This window comes from Eucalyptus grandis, chromosome 5 (genome assembly GCF_016545825.1).
Source record: "Eucalyptus grandis isolate ANBG69807.140 chromosome 5, ASM1654582v1, whole genome shotgun sequence".
Classification (NCBI taxonomy): Eukaryota; Viridiplantae; Streptophyta; class Magnoliopsida; order Myrtales; family Myrtaceae; genus Eucalyptus; species Eucalyptus grandis.
The window spans coordinates 34764384-34773809 of NC_052616.1; the positions used below are offsets into that span (position 1 = coordinate 34764384).

A 9426-nucleotide genomic window follows, 5' to 3' on the forward strand; every position below is an offset into this window, starting at 1 on the left:
GTGGGGTCTGTCGACGTAAAAAAGGGAGGGAGTTTTGGCCCACGGGGTTTTTTTTTTTTTTGGGGGGGGGGAGGGGGTTTGATTTTAAAGAAATAAAAGTAAATTTGAGATAATGAAATTAAAAAAAAAAAACTTAGAATCTTATCGAAATCGTTGAATGATTAGTATAAATTTATAATAAGTTCTATTAATTAAAAATAAAAATATTTATTTAATATATAATGTGTTTCAATGTATTGGAATTTTCCATTTTTAAAAATGCGTGTCAACGTGTCGTGTCGTGCCACGCCGTGTCGATGCAACCTAGGTTCACCCACCCCTTGATCTTCTTGTTGATTTATTCTTTTACTAGAGGCAAAGATGCATTACCTTTTTTGGGGCAGGGCAACAAAGAATAATATATTCGAACTTTAGAGAACGAAGACCGCATACAACTGCGTGACACGAGTTTTTTTGGGTGCGAATGGTAATGTTTCTGTTCTTTTTTGTTCCAGGGAACAAAAAAAAAGTGTTTCTGTTCCTAGGTGAACAATTTTTGAACAAAAGAACGCGTTTAGTAACGTTTGGTCCGGAAATAAAAAATGAACGGAAACACATTTGGTAAATTTTATTCTTTTTTTTTTTTCTTTTAATTTTTTAAACATTTTTATTTTATTTTTCATTTTTTCCTTTTTTTTTTTTTTTATTTTTTTTCGGCCGGTCACCGGCTCCGGGCGACCGGCCGACGAGGCCGGCAGCCTCGCCCAGCCACGGCGAGGCTCGCCGCCCCCCAAAAGGCCGAGCCTCGACGGCGGCCGCCGGCCATGGCCGAGGCCGGCGACCGCGAAAGAAAAAAAGAAGAAAAAAAGAAGAAGAAAAGAAGAAGAAGAGAGAGAAGAAACGTTTCCTTCGTTTTTGTTTCTGGAGAAAGAAACAACAAATTGTTGTTTCTTTTTTTGTTCTTATTTCATTCCGTAAACAAAAAAACAAAAAAAGAATAAACGCAACCAAACGCGTTTACGTTTTTTTTTCGTTCTCCCTAAACAAAATCCGTACGAAGTGTTTCGGAAGAAACGTTTCCATGCACACCCTTTGTGGCCGGCAAAAGTAGGGCAGTGGATTCTCGTGAGGTCATGGGCTCACCCATGAAGCCAACTTTTGTAGTCTTCCTCGAAATTTCATCCCCAACTTCTGAGAAGGAGCTTTTCCTTGCTGTATAGTAATTTACCTCGCAACCACTCAAGAGATATAAAAATATTACAATTTTTTTACTTCGTTTTCTTGCCCCCATCATCTTCTTCGTAACAACCCTGGAACCCACGCATACGAGAAAACCAAAACTTCGACAATGACTCATGTCTATTCTTTCTTGAACCGAAAATGACACGCTTCTCTATCAACAACCTCCAGTCACTAGACCGATGCGGCCGCTGCCGCCGTTGTTAGGGGCCACCGCCAGTCATCGTTCCAATCACCAGTCACCCAACACTTACGGTCACATCCAAATACGACCGAATCAAGTGGATAGAAGGTAAGCTATGGACAAACCAATGAAGAGATTAACGTTCAAGTCATCGATCTTGAGTTATTTCCTCCCCGGCAGTCGCCACAGAACAGCACCCGGACACACATGAAAACATAGAACAACACAAGAAAAATCGGAGTTACTCTTGGCCACACATCCAAATCTTAAGAAACAGGGTTAAAATGGGTGTCGAAATTACCAATCATGATTTGAATCATGCTATGAACGTATGAATGATTATAATCCAGAAGAAATTCCTCGAGTATGTCCGTTGTTTCATTTAAGCATTTTCACAAACATATGGTGTCCGTTTCTAACGCAATTCACAGAGACATTAACAAAGTGCTTATCTCAATCCAAACAAAGGAGACAACATCTTCAGGAGTTACAACTACTAACCAGTACTTAATCACGGTTCGAATTTCATTCAAGCCTAAACAACAACTCATGGACTCTGGTTAACAGATAGAGCAATAATGTGCAGGAAACACATAACAAAAGCACACTTAGATTCGGCCTCAGCAATGACAGGATAATAAGAGAATGGTGGTTCTCAATCAATGAAAGATTTCTATCATATGATACACTTTCATATAATCTCGGAATAAACCAAAATCAGAGGCAAATCCAAACAAGCTTGGTTCAGGCAATTATCGAATAGGTGAAGCGATTCTCAGCTAAAGGGGACTCATGTATGAGATTTCAAGTGCGACTTGTTTCTGATCATTTCAATTAGCAAAGATCAGACCCAAATAATCAAAACAGACTCATTAGATGCTAGTTTTCAAATAATCACGACCTTATATCTATACCTATTTCTTTACATAGAAGAATAACCGTAACAAGAGACACGATTGTAACTTTGTTTGAAACAAATATACCCCCTCGGCCAGTGAGCAAATACAAGAGTAGAGATCCTCTGAGGTGTCGATGATGAAGAAGCACACCGATAAGAGTAGAGTGAGCGGGAACTCAACAATTCAAGCTCCTAAATCTTGAAACAGAGTCAAACAGGGGAATCTCGACATGGCTCTACAAGTGAACTGGAATGCAAACCACAGATAGAAATGGTGAATGGCGTTCGGAAGAGTTAAAACCAACAAGATAGAGGGTGATTATTTCGCTCACAGGATTTTTTCACCAGTGATGCAGCTAAGACGGTGAAATTTTTCTCCCAAGGGCGAACTTTCGTTTGAAAAATCTCTCTGCTCTCTCTCTCTCTCTCTCTCTCTCTCTCTCTCTCTCGGATGTGAACGACGAAAATGGCCTTCCCTAAACCCGAGCGTGTAACTAGCATTTTAGACAGGAATTGTGAAAACGTTTAGAGGAAATCCTCGCGGTGAAAACATGGGCTGAGTCTCTTTCATGGGCTTTTGCACGGTCACAGTCGCTCTCCATTCAAGCTCAACATGCTCCTTTCTTTTCTTTTGTTTTCATATTTATACTTACACATAAATTCTAGATAGAAAGTCATTGAACCTTAGATTATCATGGAGGAGTACTATTGCGACCTTTCTCGGGCGACCTATTAAAAGGAAAGTTAATGGGTTTACCAAGCCGAAGACTTAGTGCAAAATATCCCGAGCTTATACCAATTGTAACTTTAGGGTTTTAATTTAATCGATTTAACATACAATTCAATTCAATTAAGAATCGTCATTAATTATTTTTTACTTGTATGAACCAAATATTCATAAATATGAGACTTACTCACGCTAGAAAAATCAAATGCACTTTCAGTACATTTTATTTTTAATTGAAAAATGTTATGCAAGTGGTTTAGATCAATTTTAAACCTAGATCACTAACATAAGCTTCATAGGTCACGGGGTTACTTAGGCTTCTCGTTAGGTCTAGGTCATCCATTCTCCCTGTTGAATCTCCTTTTGCCTTTGCGCGACTAGGTAAGGTCTCTGAAGTCATGATCATTTGCTCACCTCTTTTGCACAAATGTGAGAGGTCCCGGCTAGGCAAGGCCTATCACTCTGAGCAAGTTGGCCACTAGTGAGGGTCTAGTTCTAGATGGAACGATAAGTACGCCATGACGGCACATTTTCTAGAGTTTTGTATTGGGCTAAGGTGCGGGTTTGTGTCGGACCTTAACGCAGTGATGGAGAAATCATACTTCAATGCATTCTTCAAGATCCTACTTGGCCAGTCTGTGGATTAAGTTTGGGAGGTGTATATAATGTCACAGTATGAGATCATTGTCGTAGAACCAACATTAGCACCAAAGCATGGCATATTAATTCGATCAATCATGTGACTATGAGACAACAATAAGATTGCCTAGGGGAGTGGTTTTCTTTTTTGCTCATCTATAAATATACAAATCAATAAAATGCCGAGGACGTATCGAAGCAAGAAAGATTATTTATGCTTCAATGTGCAGGAGCTTGTATTTTCATTGCATCTTTGCATAGATCTCTCTCTCTTAACCCTGAATAATTTTTCCCAGGTTTAGAAAGCTGTCTATGCAAGCATATAACAATAAAATTTTAAAGGGGTAAAAAAAAGAAAAAGGAACTAGTGTTCCATCTGTTTGCAAAGATTAGCATTTCTCCCAATGTCACCACAATTTTGTTTTTCTTTTTTTGATTTTCAGCTAGCAAGTCATCAAATCTAATTAACAACACAGCTTTTACATGCACAAAAAAGTCAAGAAATAGTTTCATTCACCACATCGGTTAGACTGTGAAAAATCACAATGGATTTCCAAATATATGGGAGGAGTGACAAATAATCCAATATTCAATAAACATGTCAAAATTGCGTATAAGCAAACTTTGCTAAGTCAGTCAAGGTATAGCTACTAACGTAGGAATTGTCTTTGAACTAGACCTGATCACCGTGCGGACCTAGACGGGCTCGGGCCGAAGCTACTCTTGTTCGGACTTTCCAGGGACCTTCCCTAGGCCCAAGCCCGCCCAATGGAAAAACATGTGTTTTGGAAGCTTGCCCAGATACGCAACATTTATTTATATATTTAATTGACAATAAAAAAACGAAACATGAGTGGAAATAATTACCAGAGAATTTGTGGTGTTTTACGTTACTATGCACATATGTGATGTATTTTTTTTCTTTTTCATATAATAATTTGGCCCCTTTTTTTTTTTTTCTTTTAGTCTTTAAAATTCATGCACCAAGGTGAATATCGATGAAAGAAATTCTCACAATATTTTCGAGAGCTAGGCTTGAAAAAACAGTTTGCCGTTTCACTCCATGTTTTGGATTTGATAATGTAAGAAATTCAACAATCTAAAATTGGTATACATAATTTAGAAATACCTATCCTTAAATAAAAAAACACGTAGCTGGTTTAGCCAAACATCGTTCTTGAACTGATCAAAACAAATGAAATTGTACGAATTCGAGAGTAGGTCTTCTTGTCCTTCTTCTCCTTTGGACGGTCTCATTGCATAAACAATAAGCGTATGAAATTAGGAGAGGAGAGAGGACTATAACATATTTACATAGCATGTTCTAAGAGACTCATCTATCACAAGTCATTATTAAAATACTGACCTATATTGATCATTCAACTACGATCACTGTAACTAAGATGTGCTAAGCCCAATATAATATAATTACATGAACGAACTTGGTGATTTAGCATTGTCTCGTTTTATTAACTTTATAACAATCTGTTTCACAAACTAAAATATTGTGCAATTAATGTTAACTCACATTCATAAGTATTTTCAACATTCTTTCACTTGGGCAACGTTAATTGCAAGACATTTTTGAAAAAACTAAATTTTATAAAATAACTCTAAGGCTGCTAAAACATTAAACAACCACCACCAACAAACACAATAACATCGAAGTTCGAACCATAGCCATCATAACCCCTCTCTCAATCAATGTCAGACAACCATGACTACAAATGCTATATGCTAGTCTATCAGGATGGGTCAATGTGATGACATAGCCGAAAATAACATGTCTGCATGTGATCCATTAATGCTATTTTAAAGTCCGGTCCTCCTTTGATTTCTATGTAAAACTGTATACTTCAAAAAAAGTCAGAGAGACTCAATTGACACTTATGCCTCACTTATGATATTAACCTTGCAGTATTATTTTATGTTATTTTCCTTGAAAGATATCCTTTTAGCAAAACCGTCATACCCAAGATGGCCATCCAATCTCGAGAAGTAATACCTTATGCACATCTTAAAAAATAAAATGAAGAAGATCAAAATGAATAAATATTAAAGCACGGATTATCTAATAATTTAAGCTTTTAGAACAGTTACAATAGTCCCACAAAATCTCACATTGTATCAAAGCATGAATTCATAAGTTTAAGTCTTCTAGACCTTAGTAATAGTGCGATTGTCCCGCAAAATCTCACAAGATCAATGATGTACTCTAGTACTTTGATCAAAATCAATTAACATTTCCAAAATCTTCAAACAAAAAATAAATTCTCAGGTCCCTGCTATCCAATCATTAATCTTTTGGCAATGTAATGCACTTGCAAAGATTTCTTATTATTTCTACGAGAAAATATGCCATAAAATGATTTCAATTGATTTTCAGTACCTTCTAGATGGAACCAACTATGAAACATTAAAACATAATAACCAGCATGATAATATAAGTAACTCCCACTAATAAAAGCAATTCTATACAACACTTTACTATACTTGTAAAGAATGTTAAAAGAAGCAGCCGAAAACGTTAATGGTGTTGAAGCTTTCGATTTAAAAGCATGTCACAACTTACATTTCAAAATACCCTTTTTTTTTTACATTGGTAACCACTACCAATGATATGCATGAATTCCCTTTGACAATCTTCAAATATTGACTCTGCTATGTCAAATATTTAACATACTGCAAAACATGCAAGTTAGCAAGCCGAGCCTACTAAAAATATACCAAATGTAGGTTCATCAAAAGGTTGAATTTAGTGATTCGCATTAAATCCAAATAATCATTAGTTCTGGTTTTGACCCAAATTCAAATTAAATTTTGAGAAGTACTGTTGACTTTTAAACTTACCATATTTTTCGCAAAACATCAAACCTTTTAGAAAAGGTAGTCAGCCAACAAAGTTTCTTTATAACCTGAGTTTCATTTCAAAAACATCATCCTTCATAAATATACCATGCTATTTAGAGAAACGTATTAATTATAATTTGGTACTTGACAAGTTGTAAAGAACTTGGAGGAAGGGAGCATCAAATCGAACTCTTCCAATATTTGAAACCGCTCATATGCTGTCAGATTTTACAGAGTCGATAATTTCTTCCCCTTAATTCAAAAAGCTGAATGAAGCGTCATCAATAAATACGACAAAACTATATTGCCAGTGAAACCTTGAGATCTAGAGATGTCAACTTCCTTCCCGGAAACCTCCTTCCCCTCAACGTCTGCTGTCGATGCCGGCAACCATCCCCGGATCTCCATCACAGTCTCGGTTCACCACAGAACCGATTCAATTTCATTATCGGCCTCTCCATTCCCTACCAGATCACCGTCACTCACGAAGGCCATAATCACTCAAACGCAGAGCATAGGAACAGGAACATACTTGGATAAACAAGCGCCGTTCCTCTGAGCTTAGAGAAGGATACTTGGACCATCAGTTTGAATCCCGATTCCTCTCGTCAGCGGCCATTGTCATCGAACGCAGCAAAGAAACATGCCAAATACAAAGAAGAGACGAACAGAACAGAACACGTTCAGAATCAATCCTGATGATCATGAAACATAACCCGAACCAAATCAATGCACCAAGAAAATAATGAGTCTACGTCTGCGCATCTTCAGTTCGAACGAAACCGCAATCCATTCAATGTCAACGACTAAGAGGCATATTATCAAACACTCGGTGGTCAACAAATCGTGAAGTAAAATTACGCTGTCTCAGGCTCAAATTCACGGCCTGATTCGAAGTAAGATCAACCAGCAGCACTCGGAGCAAGGCAACAATCCAATCGCGCCCAACGCGTGCTTTAATCCTAAAAGAAGGAACATCGATCTCGATAGCAAGGATAATAATAGATATTAAAAAAGCCGTGACGTTTGCATTGCGACGAACGCTCGAATCGGCAACAGGACCTTTCGCGATTCAACCAACGAACGAAATCCTGGCTTTGCAAAGGATTCCGACCTTCGAATCAGCTCGGCCAAGAACAGAGCCAAACCGGTACCAACGCGAGTCCGGCTCATTAGCCAACGCAGCTGAGATCACGAACGGCGGCGAAGGGCGGCGGACGGCGGCGACGGAAAAGTAGCTTGATCATCTTCAGCCCCATCAGCCGATGCTCTTTATCTCCTCGAACCGAAATCCGTTAATCTCTCAGTGACGGGACGTGTTCCTCCCGTGCCGTTACAGAGAATCTCTCGTCTCCAGCCACGCAACATCTTCTAGAACCTTCTCTTGAGGTCTTGCTTGCGTCACCTCACCCTTCTATTCATACGTATTTTTTTAAATAAAGTTCCCCATCTCATCCTTTATTACGGTACAAAAACTACAATTTGATCTCATATGACTTTTGAGTTTCCTTAGATTTCTGCCAATTATGGTGCATGTATGCCTGCCTTTTAATTTTAAGCCAAGCCGGGGCCCTCTTGATTTCCCCACAAAACATTGAAGAAAAATTATTCGCGTTTTGCTTCCGGAAAAAGGAAAATTTGCCTTTCCGTTAAAACCAAAAGATCGACGTCGGTAATTGTCAATTGGGAGGGTGCATTAACAGAAAAAAATAAAAATAAAAAATAAAAAATCACGCGGACTATTTCCCTACCGAAGCATGGTTGTTATGGCCAAGTCAATACTTTGGTTTGTAATTGTTTTGGTCCCTTTGATAGTAAATGCTTTGCTATCAAATAAATGATGTAATAATATGATCAAGGGACAATGTGGTGACTTCCTAACTAGTTTTCGAAGCAAGACCTTGGCAGATATGCCCTGATACATGAGAACACTATTGTTAAAGCTTCTAGTGACGAAGTTCTAGCTGTTAGAAAAGAATTTCAATGGAAAATGAATAGAGACCTGTGTTCCAACACTAATTATAGATTTCTTGATCCTAAGTTATAAACGAAATTGATGAGACTATGTCATTGAAAGTAATGTTTTGATATCAGGTTGCCAATGAGTAGGAGCTGCATTGGAAAAAACATGGATGCACCCCCGAAATAATAATATTAAAAAATCAATTACAATTTTTTTTTACATGTATTCTTAAATATAAAGATAGATACATGCTTAATGATACCTTTTCTTATGAATAGCTTTCATTGGGCCTCAAAGATGGTTGGGTATTGTTTACACAAAAAATATTCGATCCATGAATACAAACAATTAGCACGTGAGCACAAACAGTCATGTGAAAAATAGGCTAACATCATCACGCATGAGACATCTTGTTGATGACTGTAGGAGTTAATATTTGGCAATGTTCAATTGTCAAATATACGAAGATGAACAACAAAGTTATGAATGCCGGCATGAATACCGACGAATAAAGAGCAGCATACCATCAGAGTTCTTCGAAGGATTGAAAAGCACAGGATTATGGTAATTGACTCGAGTCAAGACATTAGATTGACCGACAGGTCTTCGACTGAGAAGCGTTAAATGTAGGATTCACAATCGACAAAGCAGTTAAAAATCAAAGTGGGCAGGGAAAGGTTGCTATGTCACGCCCCGATCCTCGGGCACGCACACATCCTTCTCACTTGGTCGATTTTATACTGCGATATCCCAGGACAATGTATCGCCGACCCTTTCATATTTAAGCACATGCGGAAGCAATTATAAATCCCCGAGACAATAAAACAATGGGATAGAAAAGCAGGCTATATTTTTCATATTGAAATTTATAACCAAACCTTTATACATAGCATTAAATAGAGCACTTCACAAACTATTCGCAACTTCAGTCTCACTCTATCTACACA

General features: G+C 37.9%; 1 long non-coding RNA gene across 1 annotated transcript; it reads right to left on the reverse strand.

The window, feature by feature from the left end:
• Nucleotides 1-6653: 6653 nt before the first annotated feature.
• Nucleotides 6654-7900, reverse strand: LOC120293134. Its single transcript, XR_005550830.1, has 2 exons — nt 7579-7900; nt 6654-7478 (listed from the first exon to the last, which is right to left on the reverse strand). It is a non-coding gene; the product is annotated as an uncharacterized LOC120293134 (long non-coding RNA).
• Nucleotides 7901-9426: the final 1526 nt, after the last annotated feature.